At 41.9% G+C, this 25,940-nt stretch overlaps 1 protein-coding gene and 1 long non-coding RNA gene across 2 annotated transcripts in view; one reads left to right on the forward strand and one right to left on the reverse strand.

Moving 5' to 3' along the window:
- The window catches only part of PDCL3 (phosducin like 3), a 191,236-nt gene that overhangs the window by 123,311 nt on the left and 41,985 nt on the right, over window positions 1–25,940 (reverse strand). The window lies entirely within an intron of this gene.
- On the forward strand, window positions 21,520–25,219 carry LOC123384420. The gene is made up of 3 exons (XR_006595477.1): window positions 21,520–22,221; window positions 22,905–23,018; window positions 23,682–25,219. It is a non-coding gene; the product is annotated as an uncharacterized LOC123384420 (long non-coding RNA).

Below are 25,940 nucleotides of genomic sequence, written 5' to 3' on the forward strand. Positions count from 1 at the left end.
ACCCTTGCCTGCTTTCAAGGGTAGTAAGAAGACAAATGAGTTAATAAAGGCAAAGAGCTTTGCAACTTGCCTATAGATGACTGTATGTGATCATTAAGTGGCTCATGCTCCCCTTACTGTTATCTATGCCTCCCAAGGCCACTTAGGTGATACCAAGAGCCTGCAGTATTTCATCTCCAGTTTCTGCTATATCAGAGCAAAGTCCTAATCACTGTAGAGTAATTGCCAGTTCACCAGACAGCATCAGACACTGTCATGCAAGGAGCCCCTAATCCATGGCCCTCCAGAGCCTGTTCTCCTCACAGAGAGCAGCTCTGTTTCTGCAGAGGGCAGCTTTGTTTTTGCAGAGGAGCTACTGGGGACCCATCCCATTTCTTGTGTGTGCTTTTGTCTGTTTCCAGGAACACTACTCGTTAGTGATTCTCACTTTAATCACCTCCACGTGACATATTTAAGATTAATGAGGAATTTGTTCTCATCCAACTAGTTAGGGAAACAGGCCTATTTTCCCCCTTCAAATGAATCTTGTAGGTAAAATAATGAAAAAAAAAACACCCATGTTTTCCTCTCCCACCTTGGCCCCACTTTGAATGTTCTTAGGAGCTCTCAGCAGAGCCAATATGTGAAAATCAGATTCTTTATTGCTCATTAATTTGCCCAAACTAGCCCTGGCAGATGGAGTCTGCTGGTGAAGAGAAGGGATGGGCATGGGAAGGATGCCCGGGGATGTGGTAGGTGCTTGTGTGTAATGAGCATTTGAACAAACAGCTTCTTGTGTTGGGTTTCCATGGCCAAGAGGTGCCCCTGGGTAAGCTGGGCTAAGTTATTCTTGAAAATGTGGCCTTTTGAAAAAAGTATTTTCCCTCAATCTCATGGCTTGAAATGACAGGTATTGACTGCTTCTTGGGGTCTGTGTCAGGGGAGATCTCACTCTCTGAGGCAGTCTGGAAAGCCCAGATGTATGTCCATAACCCACTGTCTGGGGCTCCCACAGTGCTTTGCACATATTGCTCTGGTAGCACCCACCTCACAGGGCTGAAATGTCTTCTTTATTTGTCTCTGTCCCACAAGAGAATGTATATTCCTTAAAGACAGAACATGCCTCTTTCTCAGCCTTATAGTGTGTGCCTAGTATTATACTTGGCATGTAGCCAATGCTCAATAAAGAAGCTTTGAACTGATGCGGAGTGGATATTCAGATAATACATGATCATATGGACACTGCTCACATACAAGGCCAGGTGATCCTTGGGACAGGTATGCTTTCTGTGAGAGGTGAGGGGATAAACCAGAGGATCCTGCACCCTCTTTATGTGGAGCTGATGCGTCTTGACCTGGTTTGGGAGGCTTCTGGACACTTGTACTTCTAGTGAGCCATGATAGGCTCCCAAGTGGGTCTCACTGTCCTCTCTCCTCCCTCCTTCATTTATGCTAACTCCTCCATTCTTTAAGGCCTGGTGCTCTATTGGTGGATAAAGAGCCCATTTTCAAAAGGACTGTCCTAGTCTGGCTGATCTTCACCCAGTAGGGCCTGCAACTGGTAACCACTAGGGCCTGCATCTCCTCCACCTACCAGATGGAGTACACCAGGCCAGAGGGTTAATGTGTTTCACCTTGCCCATCTCACTCTGGCCTGGGAGGGATATGTACCCACAGGGGTCAATGGACAAACCTCTGATGGAAGCAAACACTAGCTCCCAACCTCTGAAGGATAGAGAACAACTGATCTGAGCCCAAAGCTGACGCTGAGCCATGAGGATGAGGGAGGGAAGTAACAGTAGCAATTCTGAGGCTAAAGAAGACCAGTATGGGGAAGACACAAGCAATTAATCCTTTTAATTCTTGAAATGCACCAGCACCCCATTGCCCTACTTTCAGCAGAGGGAAAGCCAATCACATCCTGCTCTTCACAGAAATGAAATAAAGGGCTCTGCTGGTTAAAACTGCAGAGAGAAGCCCTCTAAGATGGGGTTGCCAGATTGAGCAAATAAAACACAGGAAACCCAGTTAAATTTGAATTTCAGATAAATGAGGACATTTTTTAGAATAAGTATGTCCTGTGAAATATTTTGGATATATTTATACTAAAAACCACTGCTTATTTATCTGGAATTCACATGTAACTTGGTGTCCCAGCAACTCTCTCTGAGAGGTACAGGCCACTACTCAATGTCCATAGTGTGTTCTGTTCGCATGCATGTGGTGGCCCCTTGGAGGAGGATGTAGAGGTGGTGAACCTACCCCCAGTGGTGACCCAGAGAGGCTACAGAGAGTCAGGAGGGAAGGCCACTTCCATCATAGGAATGATCAGGGAGTCAACCACTGTGGAGGAGTGGGAAGGATCAGCAGAACACAATGTAAGCACAGACATGTTCCTGTCCAAAATACTGAAAGCTCGGGAACAACATAAATGTTTCCCATTAGGAAAATGGTTTTTAAAAGATTATATTCATATGGTGGGAATCAGATAGACACTAGACAACATGTTTGGAAGGAGAATTTTACAACTTCAGAAAAAGGCCCACTGTCTCTGATTCTGAGAAGCCCTGAGCTTCTGCAGCGCAGGCCTCACGACTGCTTGAGAGCCACACTGCTGCATGATGAGGGCTTTTTGCTCCTGCAGTTACCCATGAACTCCTCAGGCGCAAATCTCAGCTCTGAGCCTTCCTATAATATGATTTGTGCTCATAGTGTATTCGAGCGTAAGAAGTCCCAGCTCTCTGACACCTCACCAGAGATGTCACTGAGAGCCTTTTCTAGCATAGCAGGGGGGGGGGGGGGAATACACCAGCACTGCCAAGCACAGACTTCTAAAACTCACCCAAAGTTGCACTCCTCACGGTGCGTGCTCTCTCTCCACTCCCCACTTCTCCACTCCACTTACCCTTCCCCTGCCTTCAAGAATACTGTCTTCTTCCTGAGATCTCTGTGCCCTTTGCTCTGTAGATCAATGCAACCTGACATTCAGGCCTTTCTGAGTCTCTGCCCCACCCTCTTCTCTGTGCAGCACATTAGTGGTGTGAGGTAGGTTGGCAGAATTACACATCATAATAACATTGTTTTCCTGATAAACAACCATGTCATAGGTTGATGTGATGATTAAAGAAACCACAGATGCAAAACCACTAACAATAAGCTTAAAGCATGGAGCAAACTCAATAAATGTTAGTTTCCTTCCCCCTGCCTCAGACGCAAAGATCAAATGGGTCTGTAAGCATTTTCAAAGTAGAGCGCACGATAGGACTGTCTTCTGATGAAATCACTGTTCTGATGCTAAGATAAAAGGGGGCAAAGAAATGGTCTAACCCAGTTGGGTACGGGGGTCAACAGTCCTTACATGGGCTGACTTCCATCGTGGGATGGGGCCCACCCTGGAAGGGGAGGTCTCCCCAAAGTAGAGGTGGTGGGGGGGAGCAGGGATGTTTTCAGGCTAAAAGGGTGAAAAATAGAAACTGTGTCTTGGTGGATAGGAGTGCAGACACTGATCTGTGGGCCAAAGAAACCCTTCTAGAAGAGTGGGTTAACAGGGCATTATCTTCATCCGTAACCGGAAAACATAATGGTTGGGACTGTTTCTTTGAAGTCTATTAAACAAACATATATATGACTCACTCTTTCTAGTGTTTGCGCTAATGATACAACTTAGAAGGAATGAAAAAAGGCAGCACTTTTGGGGCGCCAGGGTGGATCAGTAGGTTGAGCTTCCGACTTCAGCTCAGGTCATGATTTCACACTTCGTGAGTTTGAGCCCCGCATCAGGTTCTTTGCTGTCAGCACAGAGCCTGCTTCAGATCCTCTGTACCCCCTCTCTTTCTGCCTCTCCACCACTCGTGCTTGCTCATGCTTTCTCTCCCTCTCTCTCAAAAATGAACAAACACACACACAAAAAGGACAGCGTTTTCTTTCTAGAATGCCTGGATTCCCTCTCATGAAGAAAATGAAATCATGGAGCCCCCTGAGGTCTCAATCAGTGTTCTTGTTGTAGGCTGAGTTGTCCCCCTCTGAAATTCACATGGCCATGATGGTATCTTGCTCTGCTTGGATGAGACCTGCTATGCTTGCTTGGCCAGAACAGAGGCAGCAACTGCATTGTGTTTTCAGACAGTTGAAACCTGGAAAGCGGTCATTTTCCTTGAACTAGTTGTGACAAGCTGAGGACCACATAAGCCTCACTGCTGTGGACAAGACAGGAGCCCTGGGTCAGGAAGAGAACCTGGTGCCTTATGGAGGCTCAGGCTATAGAAGGAAGGTCTACTTCAGTGCTTCTAAAGCAAGTGAAATCTGGCTCAGAGGCCCCATCCTGCTGAGCAGGCCTAAAATCTACCTACCATCAATGGAACCACACCCCCACCCCCACCAGGGTTACACGAGAACCAGGAACCTTGTGGAGTGCCAGGACACTGGGTGGGGGAGGGGCCTCATCCTTTCAACCCCAGGACAGCCCTGCTGTGCACATTATCCCATGCACGGTCCCTTGAAGGGGGCTCCACTGCTCCCTTGTCACATAGGATAAGTTAATGCTGAGAGCTGTGGGGCCTGCAGTCAATCCCCTGCAGGACACCACATTCTTTCTCCTCAGCGGTCCTGCCCTCCTGTCAGAGCATTTCCAAGGAGCAGGGCCTAGTCACCACTGATGAGAGCCTTCCCAGACTTGGGACTTCCCAGACTTCCCAGACTTCCTTCCCAGACTTGGGAGTTAGTTCACATGCTTTTTCTCTCCCTCTCTATTCCCTTTCTCTCCAACTCTGCTCTCTCTCTCCCTCTCTTTCTCTCAGTTTGTTCTCTCTCTCCTTTCATCCCTCCATCTGTCTCTGTCTCTGCTGCTCCCTCCCTCCTCTCTCTCTCCCCTTTGGAAAAGCTCAGGATTCCAGAAAAACAAAAGCCAGGAGAGTAAGGTAAAGTCAAGTAGGCTGTCTGCTGGAAGGCAGGGGCGCAGGTGGGTAGTGAGTAAGAAAGTGGGGACAAAATGCAAATACAGACTCTAACAATCATCCCACCACATCTGCTACACTCAGCTTTGCTCCCTGGCCCTGGTCTTGAGTCAAGAAAGCCTCAGGGTCCAGTCAGGCCCAGCAGTCTTGCAGCTGCACTCAAAGTCACTGAACTGCATCTCCCTCCATGCATGGCCCATCTTACTCATTGTGACAGCCACTGTTTACTGAAGGCATTCCCTGTGCTGAGTGGTTTTCAATCAATTATCTTTAACCCTAATGACATTTGAAAGTAGGTGTTATCATCTTTTAACAGATGGGAAAGTTGATTCGCAGGCAGGTGATGCCTTGAGGACCTCACAGGAGATAGCTGCCAGAAGTGGATTTGAAACCGGGTCTGAGTGGCTCTAAAGCTGCCCCTCTCAGCACCCAGCCCAGTGCCTGCTTCCGAAAGGTGCCCAGCAAATGCAGCTCCATACAATTCCTCCATGGGGGAAAATGCTGGGAAGGCAGGAGTCAGGACCAATACCACACAATGCCTCCCTCCTTGGTCTTCTTAGCTGAAGAAGTCCTGCTAAGAACAGGGATGAATGGTGTAGGGAGAAGAGAAGCTTATTCACATAATTTTCATGAACCCCCATCTCCTGTTAAATGGGCCCCTCCTTCCACTTCCAGGTCAAAGGTAGTGGCACGTGCTCACCGCCCGAAGCAGCAGCAGCTTTCACTGAACACAGGCTGAGAGCACTGTGTGAGTGAATTCTAGGGGTGCTTCTCTCCTACTCCAAATCTTCTGGGGTTCAGCTTTATGGCTCCAGAGGTGGGGAAGTGTCCTTATTCTCTTTCTGCACAGATCACATTATGAATGGAATCTGTTTTATTTATTTTTTAATATACTTTATCGTCAAATTGGCTAACATACAGTGTGTAAAGTGTGCTCTTGGTTTGGGGGATAGATTCCAGTGATTCATCACTTACATGCAACACCCAGTGCTCATCCCAACAAGTGCCCTCCTCAATGCCCATCACCCATTTTCCCCTCTCCCCCGCCCCCATCAACCCTCAGTTTGTTCTCTGTATTTAAAAGTCGTTTATGGTTTGTCTCCCTCCCTCTCTGTTTGTAACTATTTTTCCCCTTCCCTTCCCCCATGGACTTCTGTTAAGTTTCTTAAGATTCACATATGAGTGAAAACATATCTGTCTTTCTCTGACTGACTGCTGTCTGAGTCTGTCTTTCTCTGACTGACTTATTTCACTTAGCATAATACCTTCCAGTTCCATCCACGTTGCTGCAAATGGCACGATTTCATTCTTTAGAAGAACATTTCTAGACATTAGTTGATGTTTCAGACCCTGAAGCATTCTCCTTCTAGCACCGTATAGCTTGGGTGGTGGGGGTTGGATCTGTGAATGTGTATGTATGGGAGCATGTGTGTGAGAGAGACAGAAAGAGAGTTTATGCGTGTGTATGTCAGCCCCTCTGCCTGGCTCCACCATTAGCTACCTCTGCAATATCAAGACTATTTAACAGGGACACAAGTCCAGCCACAGGAATCTTCAGCAAACCTGCCATTCACATGGACACCTTCATTTCTGCCCTAACAACAAAGCCCGTTGAGTTGGAGGGATCCAGAGCCATTCTCTTTAGGCATTCCTTCAACTTTGTTTCCTCTGGTGCTACCCTCTCTGAAGTCATTACTCATTAGGTATATTGCACACAGAGAAAAAGTAGGTCAAAGATTAAAAAGAAGGAAGGAAGGAAGGAAGGAAGGAAGGAAGGAAGGAAGGAAGGAAGGAAAGAGAGAAAGAAAGAAAGAAAGAAAGAAAGAAAGAAAGAAAGAAAGAAAGAAAGAAAGAAAGAAAGAAAGAAAGAAAGAGAAAGGAAGAAAGAAAAAGAAATCACCTTCAGGAGAAGCACTCATATTGTAAAAGCTATTTTGAACTTACATGAAATTTTTTCAAGGGAGAAAAACTTTGCATAGGGCTGGCTGCTGTTAAGGCTGACTTATGAATGAATGAGTGCCTCTCCAGAGCCTTTCATATGTTAAACACATGATCTCAGAATTCTGTTTTTAAAAGATAATTCTGCCCAGTGGGATGAGCAACCTCTAAATCTAGGTTCTGAATGATATAGGCTACCTTGAGGATCCCCATCTAACAGAAAGAAGGGAATCCTGGGAACTCCTCCTTATAAATGGACAAAAAGAATGAGAGAGAAAAATGTGAGTCTGACCCTCTGGACACGTGCTGCTTGGGGTCTAAGTGAGGCCACTGGGCAGACTAGGCCCAGGGGAGCCTTAGAAAGTCAGAAGCTTTGGAAGGAAACATCCCAGATCATTCTGCTTTGCCATACACTTGCTCCTGCTGGAAGCTTTGCTGCTAAAATGAGTATATTTAGGAGGAATAAAAAGTGCTTTAGGATCAAGGTGACAGGTTGCCAAGTGTCTAGAATCAAAGTTTCCTGGGTATGATGGTTAATTTTGTTAATTTGTTAATCTGATGGTTAATTTGGCTGGGCCATGGTGCTTAGCTATGTAGTAAAACATTCTGGTTGTTTCTGTGAAGGTGGTTTTAGATAAAATTAACATTTAAGTCAGTGGACTCTGAATAGAGCAGATTGCCCTCCATAATGTAGAGGGGCCTCATCCAACTAGTGGAGGGCCTAAATGAAACAAAAACCTGACTTCCCCGAGAAGAAGGGAATGCTAAGGGCAGATAGCCTTCAGACCTGAACTGCAACACTGGCTCTTCTCTGGTCCAGCCAGCGAGCCTACCCTGCAGATTTTGGACTTGCCAGCCTCTATAATCATATAGATAATATAGTAGATATAATCTCTCTGCAGATAGATAGATAGATAAGTAGATAATGATATATAGCTCTCTGGAGAGCTCTCGCTCTCTCTGTAGTAAGAGAGACAGACAGACAGACAGACATCCTATTGGTTCTGTTTTCCTGGAGAATCCTGACTAATACATTGGAGGAAGAGGGCCTTGACCTAGGATTTAATGGAAGGAGGAATGCAGTAGGGAGTGGGGAACAGCCATAGCATCTGGGTATGAATGTGAGACCCGGCCCTAGGCTGCCCTGAGTGGGGGTGTGCTCCACATGCCCAGGCTGCTGTGGCTGCTTGCTACTCTTGCTTTCCAGGGCATAACCCTGCTGGGCTGCCTTTCCATGCTGGGCTATTAAGATGGTCTACAGGCAGCATCCATAGGCATTATCTCATGCAATCTTGTTTTTCTCTCTTCCACAAAGGGAGTAAGGGAGAGAGGGAGGGAAGGAGCAAGAAAGCTGGACTAGCATTTAGCTCTGTTAAATGGTTCTTGCCTAGTTATGCTCCCCTGGAAAGGAGCCCATGGTGTTCTGCACATCCTTCACTCATAACCAGGTACTCCCATTGGGAACTCATAATCTGTAGTAGGCCATCACTGAGCCAGTTGGCTAAGAAAAGCACTCTTGCTTTTCTAGAAACATCCATACAATATAATTCTCTCTATATATAATTCCCAATATAATTGTTAAAGCATTAAACAATTGTGGGTTGTGACTCTGATCAAGAAGCATCTGATAAAACAGTAGCATGTGGTTAAAGGCAAAGACATACCAAATCTTTAATTATTTTATAGTGAAAATGTGTGAAAAGCCTTATAATATTAGAGAGAAAATATACCACTAGGGAGAATTTAATCTATTTTTTTCAAATGAAGACCAGATTCAGCTAATTATGTGAAATATTTACAACCCATCTCATTGGGCTGATCTGAGAATAGAACCTACATTTCCAAATAAACACACTTCATTTACCACACTTTAAGAAGGTCCTTGAAAAAGGGTATTTGTACACTGTCTACAAGTTTGTGGTAATGGCTATAGAGTCTTCAACCTGCATAAAATAAAAATCTATTCTACTCATGTTGTTCTCACTAAAATCAATGTGTTCACTGTAAAATCCACTAATTGTAAAAACAATGATTGCCATTCTTTCTTAGTTTACCTGGGCTTTGGAGAGACAGTTTGGGTAGCCAATCTCTTAAAATTTCTGTCTAGGGGACACCTAATTGGTGACTTCTTTTTCTCTCAACAGAAGTTCCTATAATAGAAAGTGACCTTTAAAGTCATTCTGGAAAGGATTCCTTTCTAAAAGTAGCTATTATATTCTGTATTAACTATATTAACTGATTGGTAAAATGGAAAATCAGTTAACTATATTAACTGATTGGTAAAATGGAAATTTGACAGTTCAGTGGGGAAGGCAACCTAGAGAATGGAACAATATATGATCGAGTGGCAAATCCAGGGGCAGAGGGTGTAAGGGCTGTGGGGATGCCAGAAACGTGAAGACAACAGCAAGGGGTAGGGGAGGGTCGACTCTGAGCACTGGAGAATGGAGTCAGGGCAGGGCCTACAAAGATGACTGTAGAGGACTCTGGGGACTGGAGAGCATGCATATGTTAACTTTAATGCAAATGGATGCAGTCTCTTATTGTTCCTTTTCTCCTACAGTTGCATCAGCACTTCTTCCTATCTTCATGCAAAGAATTAACTCTGATTTCCAAGCATCATTCTCTTCTCACTTTCCATGCTGGAAGCCTTGCAATGCTACTGTGGCAACCTTAACTAGATGGAACATCAAAATCTTCAAACTCCTTTATTCTGGCCTCTACCTCATCACTCCATCAAAATTGCCCTAGCCAGTGACTGTCATTATATCTATACAGCCCAATCCAGTGAAAACTTTTCGGTATTCATTCTATATGACTTTTCAACAGCCTTTAGTATAGCTTGGTCACTCTCTCAATGCAACACTTTCCTCTCTTGTTTCTGGGATACTGGACTCCCAGCACTTCTATTCTATCCTTCCTTCTCCATTGCCAGAAGCTCTTCCACTACACAATATTTACATGTTGGGGTTCCTCAGGGCTTGGTCTGGGTAATCTTCCCTTTTCCCCACTCTCTTGCTCTCTAAGAGAAATACCTGCCCTGCGCAAAAATACCAGGGTATCTAGGAAGTACTTGTAGGCAGAACCCTCTCCATTAAAAGAAACCCAACATCCAGGCCTGGAAAAAGCCTTCCTACCCCCTTAGGCAGCAGAAATAGCAGCAGGGACCAGCTGGAGCCTGACAGCACCAGATAAGCCAGGCAAACCAAAGACTCAGAAAATTAAATTGTTATTGTAAGCAGAGCCTACAAAAGTAAGGCAAGACACACATACTAAACCTAAACAGGGTATCTTTCACTACTAATGTGAAAGATAATAAAACCCAGTCTCCTAAAATAATAGACAAAGTTTCCAGGATAGAATAAAATAAAAATCTGCTGTCAGACCAAGAACAACAAGAAAAAAATCACACCTTGAATGAAGAAACACAAGGAACTAACACCCACACTGAGATAAATCAGGTATTATTGCAATTACTGATAAGAGTTTTACACATGAAAAAATGCTCAACGTCACTCCTCATCAGGGAAATACAAATCAAAACCACACTGAGATACCACCTCACCCTGGTCAGAGTGGCTAAAATGAACAAATCAAGAGACTATAGATGCTGGCAAGGATGTGGAGAAACAGGAACTCTCTTGCACTGTTGGTGGGAATGCAAACTGGTGCAGCTGCTCTGGAAAACAGTGTGGAGGTTCCTCAAAAAATTAGAAATAGAGCTACCCTATGACCCAGCAATAGCACTGCTAGGAATTTACCCAAGGGATACAGGAGTGCTGATGCATAGGGGCACTTGTACCCTAATGTTTATAGCAGCACTTTCAACAAGAGCCAAATTATGGAAAGAGCCTAAATGTCCATCAACTGATGAATGGATAAAGAAATTGTGGTTTATATATACAAAGGAATACTACCTGGCAATGAGAAAGAATGAAATCTGGTCATTTGCAGCAACGTGGATGGAACTGGAGAGTGTTATGCTAAGTGAAATAAGTCAGGCAGAGAAAGACAGATACCATATGTTTTCACTCATAGGTGGATCTTGAGAAACTTAACAGAGGACCATGGGGGAGGGGAAGGGGGAAAAAAGTTACAGAGAGGAAGGGAGGCAAACCATAAGAGACTCTTAAATACTGAGAACAAACTGAGGGTTGATGGGGGTGAGGGGAGAGGGGAAAGTGGGTGATGGGCATTGAGGAGGGCACCTGTTAGGATGAGCACTGAGTGTTGTATGGAAACCAATTTGACAATACATTATATTTAATATGAAAAAATAAAAATAAATAAAATTAATTAAATAAAAAATAAAAAAGGAATTATTAATAAGAGTTTTAAAGTAGCTATCATAAAAATGCTTCAATAATCAATTATAAATTCTCTTGAAATAAATGAAAAATCTGAGTAAAGAAACAGAAGTTATAAAAAAAGAACAACATGACAATTACAGAACTGAAAACACAATGACAGAAGTTAGAAAAACCTTATTGGATGGGCTCAACAGCTGAATGGAGATGAAAAAAGAATCAGTCCACTTACAGAGAGACAAGTTATCCAATTTCAAAAACAGAGAAAGTAAACTGAAAATAAATGATGAGAGATTCAGAGAACTGGAAAATGACAAGAGAAGGCCCAACATTTATATCTTTGGAGTCCCAGAAGGAGAGAAGAAAGAGAGTACTGAAAGAGTATTTGAAGAAATGATTACTGAAAATGTCTTGAATTTAGCAAAATATAAACACCTACAGATCCAAGAAGCTACATGAACCCTAAACAGTATTAGCCCAAGCAATCCACATCAAAACACGTCGTAATTTAAATGCTTAAAACTAAAATCAGAGAAAAACCTTGAAACCAGTCAAAAAGAAACAATACCTTACCTACAAGGGAATAGCAATTTGAATTTTGATTTCTCATATGAAATCATGAAAGCCAGAAGAAAGTGGCACATTTTTCAAGTGCTAAGAGAGAAGAATTTCCAGCTGCCTATTCTGCACCTGGCAAAATTCTCTTTCAGGAGTAAAGAAGAAATAAAAAACATTCTCAAACAAAGGAAAACTAAAGGAGTTCATTGCTAGCAGACCTACACTGAAAGATTGGCTGAAGGAAGTTCTGCAAACAGAAAGGAAATAAGTAATCTTAGAGTACTGGGGAGAAAAAGAGAACAATGAAAAGATCAGAAATAAGGATCCTATAGACTGTCTTTTTCTTCATAAGCTTTTAGAAATCATAATTTGGTTATTGAAACAAAAACTAACACCATCTGAAGTGCAAGACAATGATACTTAAAAGTGAGGAAGGTAAAAAGACCTAATGGAACTGAGATTTCCATACCTCAATTGAAGGCAAAATATTGACATCAGTATACTGTAATAAGTCACATGTGTATATTGTGATACCCAGAGTAACCACTACAAAAACTATACAAAGAGATATATTCAAAAACACTATAAATAAATCACTATGGAATCTTAAAATTATTCAAGTAACCTGCAAGAGTCAAGAAATGTGAAAACAGAGGAAAGAGAAGCAAAAGAAACAGAAACCAAATAACAAAATGGCAGATTTAAGTACTAACATACAAATAATTACCTTAAATATAAATGGTTTAAATACTCCAAATGGCAGACTGGATTTAAAAAGAAAACAACCCAACTATTTACAAAAAACAATAACAACAACAACAACAACAACAACAACAACAACAAAAACTCATCTTAAATTCAGTGACACAGGTAGGTTAAAGGTTAAAAGTAAAAGATGAGAAAAATAAACCATGGAAACATTAATTTTTTAAAAAATCAGTACCAGCAATATTAATATCTGATAAAATAAACTTCAGAGCAAAGAAAATCACTAGAGATGAAGAGGAACATAAATAAAGGTAAAAGGATCAGTCCATACAGATGATAGAACAGTCCTACATGTGAATGCACCAAACAACCTTGTCTCAAAATACATGGAGCAAAAACTGATAGAGCTAATAGGAAAAATAGAAAAATCCACAATTATAGCCAAAGACTTCAACACTCCCCTCTCAGCAAACAAAATAAACTGCTAGATGGAAAATCAGCAATGATACAGAGGATCCAAATAACACAATCAAACAGTAGGATCTACTTGACATATACAGTACACTCCACCAAACAGCATTAAACGAAACATTTTTTTTTCTAGTGCCCATGGAACATTCACCAAGATAGACTATATCATGAGCCATAAAACAAATCTCAACAAGTTTTAAAGAACTGAAATCACAGAGTGTGGTCTCTGGCCATAACGGAATCAAACAAGAAATCAACAACAGAAAAATAATAAAGCAAGTGGAAACTGAACAACACAATTATAAACAATTCATGGGTCAAAGAAACCTAAAAGGAAAAAATTTTTTAAATACGTAGAACTGAATGAAAACAAAATTATAGCATATCAAAGTTTGTGGGATGCAGCTAAAGGAATAATAAGAGGAAATTTATGGCCCTAAATGCTCAGATTAGGGAAGAGGAATATCTAAAATCAATAATCTAAGTTCCTACCTCAAGAAACTAACAGAGAAGAGCAAAATAAACCCAAAACAGGCAAAAAAAAGGAAGGAGTAGAGATTAATGAAAGTTAAAATGGGAAAAGAATAGAGAAAATTGATAAGAAAATAAAAACCAGTTTTTCAAAAGCAACCAATACAATGGATAAATCTGTAATGAGACTGGCAAAAATAAAATTAAAGACATATCATCAATATTAGAAATGAAATGGGGAGAGGGACGCCTGGGTGGCTCAGTCAGTTAAGTGTCCAACTTCGGCTCAGGTCATGATCTCACAGTTCGTGAGTTGGAGCCCCACATCAGAGCCTGTGCTGACAGCTCAGAGCCTGGAGCCTGATTCGGATTCTGTGTCTCCCTCTCTCTCTGCCCCTACCCCACTCATGCTCTGTCTCTCTCTCTCTCTCAAAAATAAACATAAAAAAAAGAGATTAAAAGAGGTATATCACTATAAATCCTGCATCCATTGAAAAGATAATAAGGGAATATTATGAATAACATTAAGCACATGTATTTGACAACTTCAAAGAAATGAACTAATTCCTCAAAAACCACAAACTAACACATCAACCAAGTTGAAGTAATCAGAATAACTCTATATTAAAGAAATAAAGTTAATAACTGAAAGTTTCTACAAAAGATCTCTAGGCCCACATGTTTCCCTACAGAATTCTTTCAAACATTTAAAGAATTAACACCAACTTTACACAATCTCCTTCAGTAAACAGAACAAAGAGGATCGTGTCCCAGCTCATTTTTATGGGCCCAACATTACCTTACACTAAAATCAGAAAAAAAAAAAAACAGTACAAAGAAAACAACTGACCAAAAAGCGTCATGAAATTAGATGTTAAAATCCTCAACAAAATAGTCACAAACCACATCCAATAATGTATGAAAAGAATTATATACCACCACAACAAGTGGGATTTCTTTCAGGTGTGCAAATTTGGTTCAACATTCAATGTTAGGCTTTGTATCAATAAGCTAATGTAGAAATATCATATAATGATGTCAGTTGGCACAAAAAAAAGCATTTGATAAAATCCAACACCATTCATAACAAAAATTTCAGCAAGTTAGGAATTGAAAGAAATCACCTCAACTTGAAAAGAATTTCTACAAAAAAAATACAACTAATATTATACTTAATAAGGAATGACTGAATGCTTTCCCTAGGAATTTATGAAAAACCTTCTAGAACTAGTAAGTGATCTCAGTGAGCTCACAAGTTACAAAAGCAACAAAGAAAATGAATTGCATTTTTATATACTAATATGAACATGTGGAAACAAATAAAAAATATAATACCATTTATAATCACTCCAAAGACAATGAAATACTTAGATGTACACATAACAAAACAGGTATAGGATCTCTATGCTGAAAATTGTAAAATGTCATAAAAGAAATAAAGAAAGAACTAAATATATGACTAGCCATACTGTGTTCATGGATTGGAACACTCAACATAGTAAAGATGTCGATTCTCCTTAAATTGATCTATGGGTTTAACTCAATTGCTAACAAAATCCAAGCAAGGTTTTCTGTAGGCATAGACAATCTTATTCTAAAATTTATATGGTAAAGCCCAGGCCCTAGAACAGCTAAAACAATCCTGACAAAGAAGCATAAAGTGGGAGGAATCAGTGACAGAGGACTGAACACATAGATCAATGGAAAAATAGCAAACTTAGAGCACCTGGGTGGCTCAGTCGGTTAGATATCTGACTCTTGATTTTGGTTCAGGTCATGATCCCAGAGTTGTGGGATCAAGCCCTGCATCCAGCTCTGCGCTGAGCATGGAGCCTGCTTAAGATTCTCTCTCTCTTTCCCTCCGTCCCTCTCCCTCAATCCCTCTCCCTCGCTTGTGTTCTCTATAAAATATATATATATATATATATATATATATATATATATATATATACACACACACATACATATATATATACATATATATATATATACACACATATATAAATACATTTTGATAAGATGGAAAGGCAACTCCATAGAGAAAGGATAGCCATTTTTAAAATTAATTAATTTTTTAAATTTACATCCAAGTTAGTTAGCATATAGTGCAACAATGATTTCAGGAGTAGATTCCTTAATGCCTCTTACCCATTTAGCCCATCCCCCCTCTGACACCCCCTCCAGTAACCTTCTGTTTGTTCTCCATATTTAAGAGTCTCTTATGTTTTCTCCCCCTCCCTGTTTTTATATTATTTTTGCTTCCCTTCCCTTATGTTCATCTGTTTTGTATCTTAAAGTCCTCATACGAGTGAAGTCATATATTTGTCTTTCTCTGACTAATTTTGCTTAGGATAATACCTTCTAGTTCCATCCATGTAGTTGCGAATGGCAAGATTTCATTCTTTTTGATTGGTGGGTAATACTCCATTGTGTGTGTGTGTGTGTGTGTGTGTGTGTGTGTGTGTGTGTGTATACACACACACACACACACACACACACACACACACACACACACATACACACACCACCTCTTCTCTATTCATTCATCCATTGATGGACATTTGGGCTCTTTCCATACTTCAGCTATTGTTGATCGTGCTACTATAACATGGAGGTGCATGTGTCCCTTCAAAACAGCATCTCTGTATCCCTTGGATAAATACCTACTAGTGCAATTGCTAGGTTGCAGGGTAGTTCTATTTTTAATTTTTTTCAGAAACCTCCATACTGTTTTCCAGAGTGGCTGCACCAGTTTGCACTCCCACCAGCAATGCAAAAGAGATCCTCTTTCTCTGCATCCTCACCAACATCTATCGTTGCCTGAGTTGTTAGTGTTAGCCATTCTGACAGGTGTCAGGTGGGATCTCATTGTGGTTTTGATTTGTATTTCCCTGATGATGAGTGCTGTTGAGCATGTTTTCATGTATCGGTTGGCCATCTGGATGTCTTCTTTGGACAAATGTCTACTCATGTCTTTTGCCCATTTCTTCACTGGATTATTTGTTTTTTGGGTGTTGAGTTTGATAAGTTCTTTATAAATTTTGGATACTAACCCTTTATCTGATATGTCATTTGCAAATATCTTCTCCCATTTTGTCAGTTGCCTTTTAGTTTTACTGATTGTTTCCTTCACTGTGAAGAAGGTTTTTATTTTGATGAGGCCCCAATAGTTCATTTTTGGTTTTGTTTCCCTTGCCTCCAGAGATGTGTTGAGTAAGAAGTTGCTGCAGCCAACGTCAAAGAGGTTTTTGCCTGATTTCGCCTCGAGGATTCTGATGGCTTCCTTACACTTAGGTCTCATCCATTTTGAGTTTATTTTTGTGTATGGTGTAAGAAAGTGGTCCAGGTTCATTTTTCTGCATGTTGCTGTCCAGTTTTCCCAGCACCACTTGCTAAAAAGACTGTCTTTATTCCATTGGATATTCTTTCCTGCTTTGTCAAAGATGAGTTGGCCATATGTTGGTGGGTCCATTTCTGGGTTCTCCATTCTGTTCCATTGATCTGAGTGTCTGTTTTTGTGCCAGTACCATACTGTCTTGATGATTACAGCTTTCTAATACAGCTTGAAGTCCAGGATTGTGATGCTCCCTGCTTCGGTTTTCTTTTTCAAGGTTGCTTTGACTATTTGGGGTTTTTTCTGGTTCCATACAAATTTTAGGATTGTTTGTTCTAGCTCTGTGAAGAATGGCTGGTGTTATTTTGATAAGGATTGCATTGAATATGTAGATTGCTTTGGGTAGTATTGACATTTTAACAATATTTGTTCTTCTTATCCAGGAGCATGGAATCTTTTTCCATTTTTTGGTGTCTTCTTCAATTTCTTTCATAAGCTTTCTATAGTTTTCAGCACATAGATTTTTCACCTCTTTGGTTAGATATATTCCTAGGTATTTTATGGGTTTTTGTGCAATTGTAAATGGGATCGATTCCGTGATTTCTCTTTGTTGCTTCATTATTGGTGTATAGGAATGCAACTGATTTCTGTGCATTGATTTTACATCCTGCAACTTTGCTGAATTCATGAATCAGTTCTAGCAGTTTTTTGGTGGAATCTTTTGGGTTTTCCATATAGAGTACCATGTCATCTGCGAAAAGTGAAATTTTTACCTCCTCCTGGCCAATTTAGATGCCTTTTATTTCTTTGTGTTGTCTGATTGCAGAGGCTAAGACTTCCCATACTATGTTGAATAACAGTGGCCAGAGTGGACATCCCTGTCTTGTTCCTGACCTTAGAGGGAAAGCTCTCAGTTTTTCCCCATTGAGATGATATTAGCATTGGGTCTTTCATATATAGCCTTTTTAATAAATGGTGTTGGAGCAACTGGACATTTGTAGGCCAAAAATATAAACCACGAGATAAACCTCATACCTTACACAAAATTAATTCAAAATGGATTATGGATTTAGAAGGTAAAATGCAAAACTATAAACTTTTAGAAAAAAAACTGTAGGAGAAAGTTTTCAGGAGCCAGAACTATGCAAACAGTTCTGAGACTTGACACCAAAAAAGTAATGTATAAAAGGCAAAATTGACAAGTTGGACCTCATCAAAATTAAACACCTTTACTCTGTGAGAGCTCATGCTCAAAGGATGAAAAGACAAGCTACAAATTGGAAGAAAATATTTACAGATCACAGATTTGACAAAAGACTATTACCTAGAATATAATAAAGATATATTATAAAGGACTAGTATCTAGAATATAATAAAGATATATATCAATAGCAAATACCAACAAACCCAATTACAAAATGGGCAAGAGATATGCATGGACATATCACCAAAGAGGACTAAAGATAGTAAATAAGCACATGAAAAGATGTGCAACATCATTAGCCAGCAGGACAATGTCAATAAAAAACAAATAAGATACCACTATACACATATCATAATGACTGAAATAAAAAATTGTGACAATACCAAAAACAGGAAAGGATGAGGAAAAACTGGATCTCTTATGCATTGCTTGTGGTAATGTCAAATGGTACAGCCATTCTGGAAAACAGTTTGACAGTTTCTTATAAAACTAAACCTGCAACTACCATATGACTCAGCAATCAACACTCTTATCTTTTATGCCTGAGAAATGAAAACTTGTATCTACACAAAAACCTGTTTATGAGTGTTCACAGCAGCTTTATTTGTTATGGCCCAGACTGAAATTCACCCCAATATCCTCTCATAGGTGAATGGTTAAACAAACTGGTACATCCATACCATAGAACACTACTCAGCAATATACAGGAATGAACTATTAGCACACTCAATAACTTAGGTGAATCACCGGTGATTCATGTTGAGTATAAAGAAGCCAATCTCAAAAAGTTACATGCAGTATGATTTCACTTACATAATAACATTTTTGAAATGACTAGTGGCTGCCAAGGATTAAGGATGGGATTGGGGGTAAATAGAGGAGGGTATGGTTGTACAAGGGCAACAAGAGGGATCCTTATGATGTTGAAACTATTTAACATCTTGACTGTGTGGTACATACATGAACCCACTCAGGCAATAAAACCGTGTAACTCCTAACACCCACACACACAAACACAGACACAAAGGCATACATACAAATACAAGGAACATTTTGGAAATCAGAATCAGCCAGTAGAGTAGAGCAGTGTCCATTCCTTGGTTGTGATATTATACTGTAGTTTTACAAAATGTTACTACTGGAAAAACTGGGAAATATATACAAAGGATCTATTCTCTGGATCAGAGTTCTCAACAGGACTAAAATTTTTCTCAATGCCAAGGATATCTTCCCTGGCTTTTTGTTTCTCACACAACACTTAGCACTGAGCCCACCACATAGTAGCTTCTAAATAAAGCCTGAGAATTCCCTTATAATTGATTATCTCATCGGATGAAGTAGGGATGAAAGACTATCAATATATTTATCAACAGATACTTGGAAAAGTTTCAGGTGTGGATATTTACCTTTCCCAAAGACAATGTTACACATGAAGACCACTGGCATACGCTGTGCATTTGCTACTCCTGCACATAACATGCACGACTGCAAAGACTAGTATGACAGGACTCCCCAGCAGTGGTTCTCATAGCAACCAGCAAAGAGCCACTTCACGTGTGTACTTGTAAAATCACTGGACATGACTCATACTTGCAATCCAGCTTCTGCTAGGAGTATTTCTTTCTTGGTTTCACATTTTACTATGCTTATTATCAAGCACATTGTGGTTACAGATTTGATATTCAGTGATGTTCAGTCTCAAGGGGCTCTATACTGGGCCCATCTATAACCTTAGATGAGAGATGATTACATTCAATTCAATTAAACAATTGAGCATTTTCTATGTACAAGGCACAAACCTGGGATCTCTAGGGGCAACAGAGATGAATAAACAATGTTTCCTGTTCTCAGGCAGCTGACAGGTCACATGGGGGGTCTCTACCAATGCTGTCAGAAAAGATTGGGTTTGGTATGAGCTGTCAGTCAGTACTGATATGAGGACCTTGGAAGTGATGACTTCCTCCTGGACAGTGTGGGTGCACTGGAAACAGGCACAGGTTTACTGAAAGAGCTGTGGTCTACAATGGTTAGGAGCCTGCTTGCCAAATCAGCCTATCTAATCTGAATCCTTACATCATCACTTACCAGCAGGTAATCTGAGGCCCATTCCCCATCTTTAGAATCAGGAAAATATTATCAACCACCTAGAGTTGGTGTGGGAAGTAAAAGAAATGCATGTGACCTACTTAGCACAGAGCCTGGCATAAAGTAAGTACTTCCTAAATGTTGTCTATTATTATTTAGCTGGTAGGGAAAAGAGATGAATAAGACATAAGTCTTCTTGAGCTGTTTTCCATCCAGTGGTGTGCTAGACATGCATACAGAGAGATTACAGGACAATAGGATCCATATTATTACAGACCAGAAAAGATGAGTGTGCCTCTCACTCAGGAGGCCAACAGATGGTTCGTGGTCATCATGGTGCCATTCACAGCTGCCTAAAGCAAGTTTCATTTATACTCTGCCACCAGCTTTAGCACTCACCATTTTGCAAGGACAAATAACATGGGCTGAGCACACTGATTGCCTCTGCCCCCTCACCGTGTTCATCTCCTTGTTGCTAGATCACCATTGCACTTAGCTGTTTGCAACGCTGCAGAAGGAGAAGTGTTTTCTGTGGGTTCCCCTGTAGGATATTTCTCTCCTCAGTTCCCCAGGATACACATGGCCCCAGAAAGAGAGAAGTACTGAGGACTCATCATTACTACATCCCCTTCAAGCACAGGCACATCCAGCTTGCTTATAGCTCACCACTTTTGGTGTGAGAACAGTATCAAAGCAGTCACTGTCCATTTCTTGAGGGGTGGCAGAAAGGTCAGGGTGGCAGAGAGATTGCATCTTGCAGCTCAAAGCATCTTTCTCCTCCTTGCTCTGAGTCAGTTTTTTGATACAGACTGTGCCTTCATGGACTCACTGTCCTGTGGTCCAAACCGCTTCGAGGTACAAATTCTCTCCATGCACAGTAGCCCTATCTTACATCCTGGAACATGGCAGAGCTGGGCATATTCACTTCTAGTGTCCATCAGACACCGATTCATAGTCCTCTGCACAGAGAACTGTACAGAAATAGAGAATCGACCAGTCATAGTTTACGATCTGAGGTGGGAACTTTTAGAACTGTCAGTTTGAAGTCCTAGTAAATTTTGTCTGAACGTAGTGATAAAGAGTTCTTGTTTTAGAAGGAATAATAACAGAGTAGAAATGTGTGCCATTTATTTGCTTTCTTGATGAATATCAGTGTACAGGAAACCTGGGGGAGTCTGAGGCCTCCACACAGCCTGCCTATCCCCGGAGTTGTGGGCAGTAACTGCAGGTAAAACAGTCATGGGAAAATCGCAGCTTAAGGTTTGCAAGCTGAAATCTAGAAAAAGGGCAGAAACTGTGAAAGCGATCATACAGAAAAGGATCATTATCAAGGGGAATCTGTTTGACAACCTGCCAAAGAAACACGAAGGTCAGAGTTTGAGTAACCACGGTGGGCACCAACGGCCCATAGTGCATGGGCCTGTGGACCAAATAGAGGCACCTCTGTGATCTCACAGAAAACTCCAGCATGTGATGGTGGGGTCCAGTGTGCTTAGACCAGGAACTGTGGGGTCCTTTTCTCTGAACTGGGGGCATGCAGGAGGTGAGCCCAGGGTCCCATCCTGCCCCATGCCACTAATATGGAGAGTACGTTCTCATGAGGTCCCAGGATTTGAGATCCAGATATTTTCTCCAGGTGTAAAGGATGATTCCTGGTTTAGAGAGAACAGCTCCCTTTTTCCCTTTAGCCAAAGTCCCCAGGTCTAGAAATTCTGTTGCTGATCAAAAAGTAGCCCTAAGGAGGATCAAAGTAGAGGTCAAGGTTACAGCCTTCACACATGTAAGGTCTCCCTGCCCCTAAACAGCCTCTGGGGCCCAGGGTTGTTCCAGCCCTCCTGTGTCTTTCCACTGGTGTTGGCACCCAGGAGACCATCCTCCTCCTCTGAGCTCCTGGGACTCTGCCAGGCTTTCTCAATCTGTCCTGAAGAATCACCAAAACTGCTTACGTTGTTTTAATTCAAACCCCATCCTGGAGCTTTAAATGTTCCCAATTTGTTTTATAAAATAAATATCCATGCTGCTAGGATTGAATAAGTACTGATTATGTAAGGACAATGCTTCTGGGTCCTTTGGATGCACAAGTAACACTTGAAGAACTAAAAGGAGGCACAAGCAGACCAGAAGGTGACCAGGATGGTGAAGGTGCTAGAAGCCATGTACAGGAGAAGCCACCAATGTTATTGAACAAGGGAAAAACCAAGGGGCATGTGGCAGGTAGACTTGGGATTGTCAGGTGGGAGGGGAAGGATACCAGTTCTTGCAGTTCCAAAAGCCGAAGCGGGACTAACAGGTGGCCACTTGGGGGGTGGAAGACAGATCTCAATGTCCCTAAGTGGGCCTTGAGCCCCTGCTGCTGGTTTCTAGAGGGGATGTCTATATGGAAAAGTTGTGCATGAGGCTGCAGCATGGAAGGCTCATGCAGAAAATGTGAGAAAGGAAGGGGGCATGAGCACCATCCACTCTGCAAGTGGGCAGACCCTGCAAGCCCCACCCACCTCAAACCATCAGCATGATAGAACCCACATACCCCTGAACACCCATTAATCATTGAGTTTGGTGGAGCTGGATGTTCAGGTCCTCTGCTGGGGGTTCTGGGGAATGAATTCCTGCTCTGGGTGGGAGGTTGAGTTAAATAAACCCTAAAGCTCCCTTACAGCTCTGAAAGGTTGCATTAAATCATGATTCATCTCATTGTTCTTCAGTAAGCTCCAAGCAATGCACCTGGAGTCTAGTATCTGTACAGGAAGGAGTGAGTCCTCCAAATTCGGGCACCCCACTATTCTGGGCACCAAACATACATGGCACCCTTTTCTTTTCTGTGCCTTAGATGTCTGGATTCTTTTAGTCCCATCTTTCACTCTCTCTGCATCTCTACCTAAACACTAGTTTTATTCTAGTTTTTCCTAGGGTATTCTTTCTCCCTGGGATGCAGCTGTCTTGTATCCAGCCCCCTTGATCCAAGGTTTCCAGCAGCTGCTGCCTGGGCTCTGGGAGCACTGGGCCTCACAAAGGTCAGACAAACTTTCCTTCTGTTCAGGTTTGCACAGGTGACCCACTGACCTACTTTTCTGTACTGCTTGGCATAACTCAGCATCCTTGCAATCAAAAGGCCCCTCCTCCACGGATTTGTGATGTTTAGATTCTATGACAGGAAACATGAGGGTAACGGCCCTGCAGATAAAAATGTAATGCATTGAGGTGTTCACGGCCTCCAGGCTGGCTCTGTTTAATTGCACAAACATCATTTATCACGAGACACGTGACAAATTCATCTGCATTTTTTTCCAGCTTATAGCTCTGCATTCTCTCATGCATGTCCATTAGGTTTGCTTCTCCTACTTACATATTTAAATGAAAACAAATTGGCTCATTTACTCTAAGATGCTCAGCTTGACAGAGATTGAAAGTGTGTGTGTGTGTGTGTGTGTGTGTGCGTGCACGCACATGTGTGTATGTTGTATTTGTTTTGCCTCAAAGGGCTGGGATGTCTGGGTGGAATGGATCATTCAAAAACGAAGAAATTTCCAGAATGTCTTCAATCATCTGCACAAAACAGAGTCTGAAATTGCTTAGGAAAAAGCTCATTGATAAAACCACAGCCACAGACAAAAGCAAATCAATGTGGCAGTCTGTTGCAAATGTCCCAGCATCACGTATCATTTATACCTTCACAGAGAACCGCAACCAATTGTGGAATGACATTTTCCTGCCTGTGTGAACTGGTTTGGAAGAAGACAGCTGCCAGGGGAGCAAAGCCCAATACAATGCAGAACGGGGATGTGCTGAAACACAGAGTCAGCCCCAGGTCAAGGAGGAGGAGGGGTGGCTGCCTGAAAATGGAAGGCAAGCTCTCCCACAGTGAGGGGAGAAAGTCAGACTGGGCACCTGGAGTCCTCCTTATAGAAGAGATGTACGAGGCAGGAGGCCCAAGCAGGAAGAGACCCTCTCCACTGGAGACATCCCCCCCCCCTTTTAGATGTATTGTTCTTTTCGAATGACACGAGTAATGGACAGACACCTGACAGAGGAGTGTGAAGAAATTCCCTTTACTTCCTCCTCCAATCCCAATCCTTAACTCTTTATTGTGTATTCTTCAGGAACTCTCCATGCGTTTAAATGTCTGGTGTTGAATATATACACATAAGATTATATGGATATAATCTTACATAGGTGGCATCAGCTGCATTTAGAATTGGTCACTCCCTCCTTTTTTAAGCTCTTTCTCCCCTTGGTTTCCAGGGCTTGACCTCTTCAGGCTCTCCTCCTACCTCACTGCTCACTCTTTGGTTCTTCTCCACCTCTCATGCTGGGTCTTCCTCACATGAGTGACCTCCTAATAAGAGAGGTCCCAGACAGAGTCAGGGACCACTTCTCTACCTCTTTGGTTTCTCCTAGTCCTATAGCACTGCATAGTGCTTACAAGATGATAGCTCTCAAGTATGTTTCTCCAGCCTGAAGCTAGACCACCACCTGCCACACCTGACATCCCAGCTGGGACCTTTAATAGGCCCTGCAAACCAGTCCAAGGCAGAGCCCTTGATTTTGTCCTTCCTGAACCTGCTCCTCTCCCAGTCTACCCACCATTTACTGGCCACACACTGGGAATCCTCCTTGGTTCCTCTTTTCTTTCCGTAATCCAAACTGGCAACAAATCCCAGGGCCACTACCACTCAGGACCTGCTCACTTCTCACCCTGCCCCCACCACCATGGTAGGTCCACAACCGTACTTCACCTGAACTACTGCAGTGGCCTCCTAACCTGCTCTCCCTGCTTCAACCACCTCCAGAAGCAATGCTTTTCACAGTAGATAGACTGAGCTTTTAAAATGTAAAGGCAGAGGCGCCTGAGTGGCTCAACCAGTTGAGCATCTGACTTTGGCTGAAGTCATGATCTCACAGTTTGTGAGTTCGAGTCCCACGTTGGGCTCTCTGCTATCAGCACAGAGCCTGCTTCAGATCCCCCACACACACCTCCCCCGCTCATGCTCGCTGTCTCTCAAAAATAACCACTAAAAAAAAAGGTAAAAGCAATCATGTCATGTCCCTGCTCAAAATACCCCCTGCCATCCTCAGAACTGAACCCAAAGGCCCTGTCTGGCTCATCCACCGCCATCTCTGGTCCAGTTTCCTACCATGGCTCCAGTGGTTTGGTTTTGTTCATTACTACAGCTCTGGCACATAGCAGATTCTCAATATATGTATTTTAATTAAATGAACTAATTTTTGTTTTCCTTTTCAAACTTGACTACCTTGGAAATTTTTCTACTTACTTCTGAATTTGCCCTGATTTACTTAACTATTCTCTTACTGATAACAATTTGAGTTGACTCATTTTTATAGATTCCATTTTCATGGAAAAATCTGGGAGAGGAGTCCCAGTCCTTACAGGGAACCCATGGATGGGTTGCAATGGGTCTAGGAATTTCCAAGAGTATATGTGGGACTCCCTAGGTATGTGAGTATGTAAGTCCTTGGCTCAGCAGGAATATGGTTTCTTAATACAGGATGGATCAGGATATTTGTTTAAACCAACCCAGGCGATCCACTATACTGGCCCTGCCAACCCCTAGCAGGGGAAATTAAGCAACTTAGAAGAATGCTGTGGTCAGTCCTGAGACGTTGAGGCAGTGTGTTCTGGATGAAGGGGCAGAGTTGGGAAGGGTAGACCTGCCACTACTCCCTGGAGATCTATGGCTGCCTCTACACTTCCACCGACCTCTTCACATTCTTCTGACCATGGGCCTAATGAAATCTTCCTGCCTTCAGGTAGCACACAGGAAATGCCTTTATAACTATAAAATGTCGTTTTGCTTTTCTGACTTCCCAATTTCTCCATCTCCTAATTCTGTACCACTGATGGTGGACAAAGGTGAGAAAGAGAAATATAAAACAAAACCACAATGAGATGAAGTTGGTGAGTGTACCCATGAGCT

This window comes from Felis catus, chromosome A3, assembly GCF_018350175.1.
Source record: "Felis catus isolate Fca126 chromosome A3, F.catus_Fca126_mat1.0, whole genome shotgun sequence".
Lineage (NCBI taxonomy): Eukaryota > Metazoa > Chordata > Mammalia > Carnivora > Felidae > Felis > Felis catus.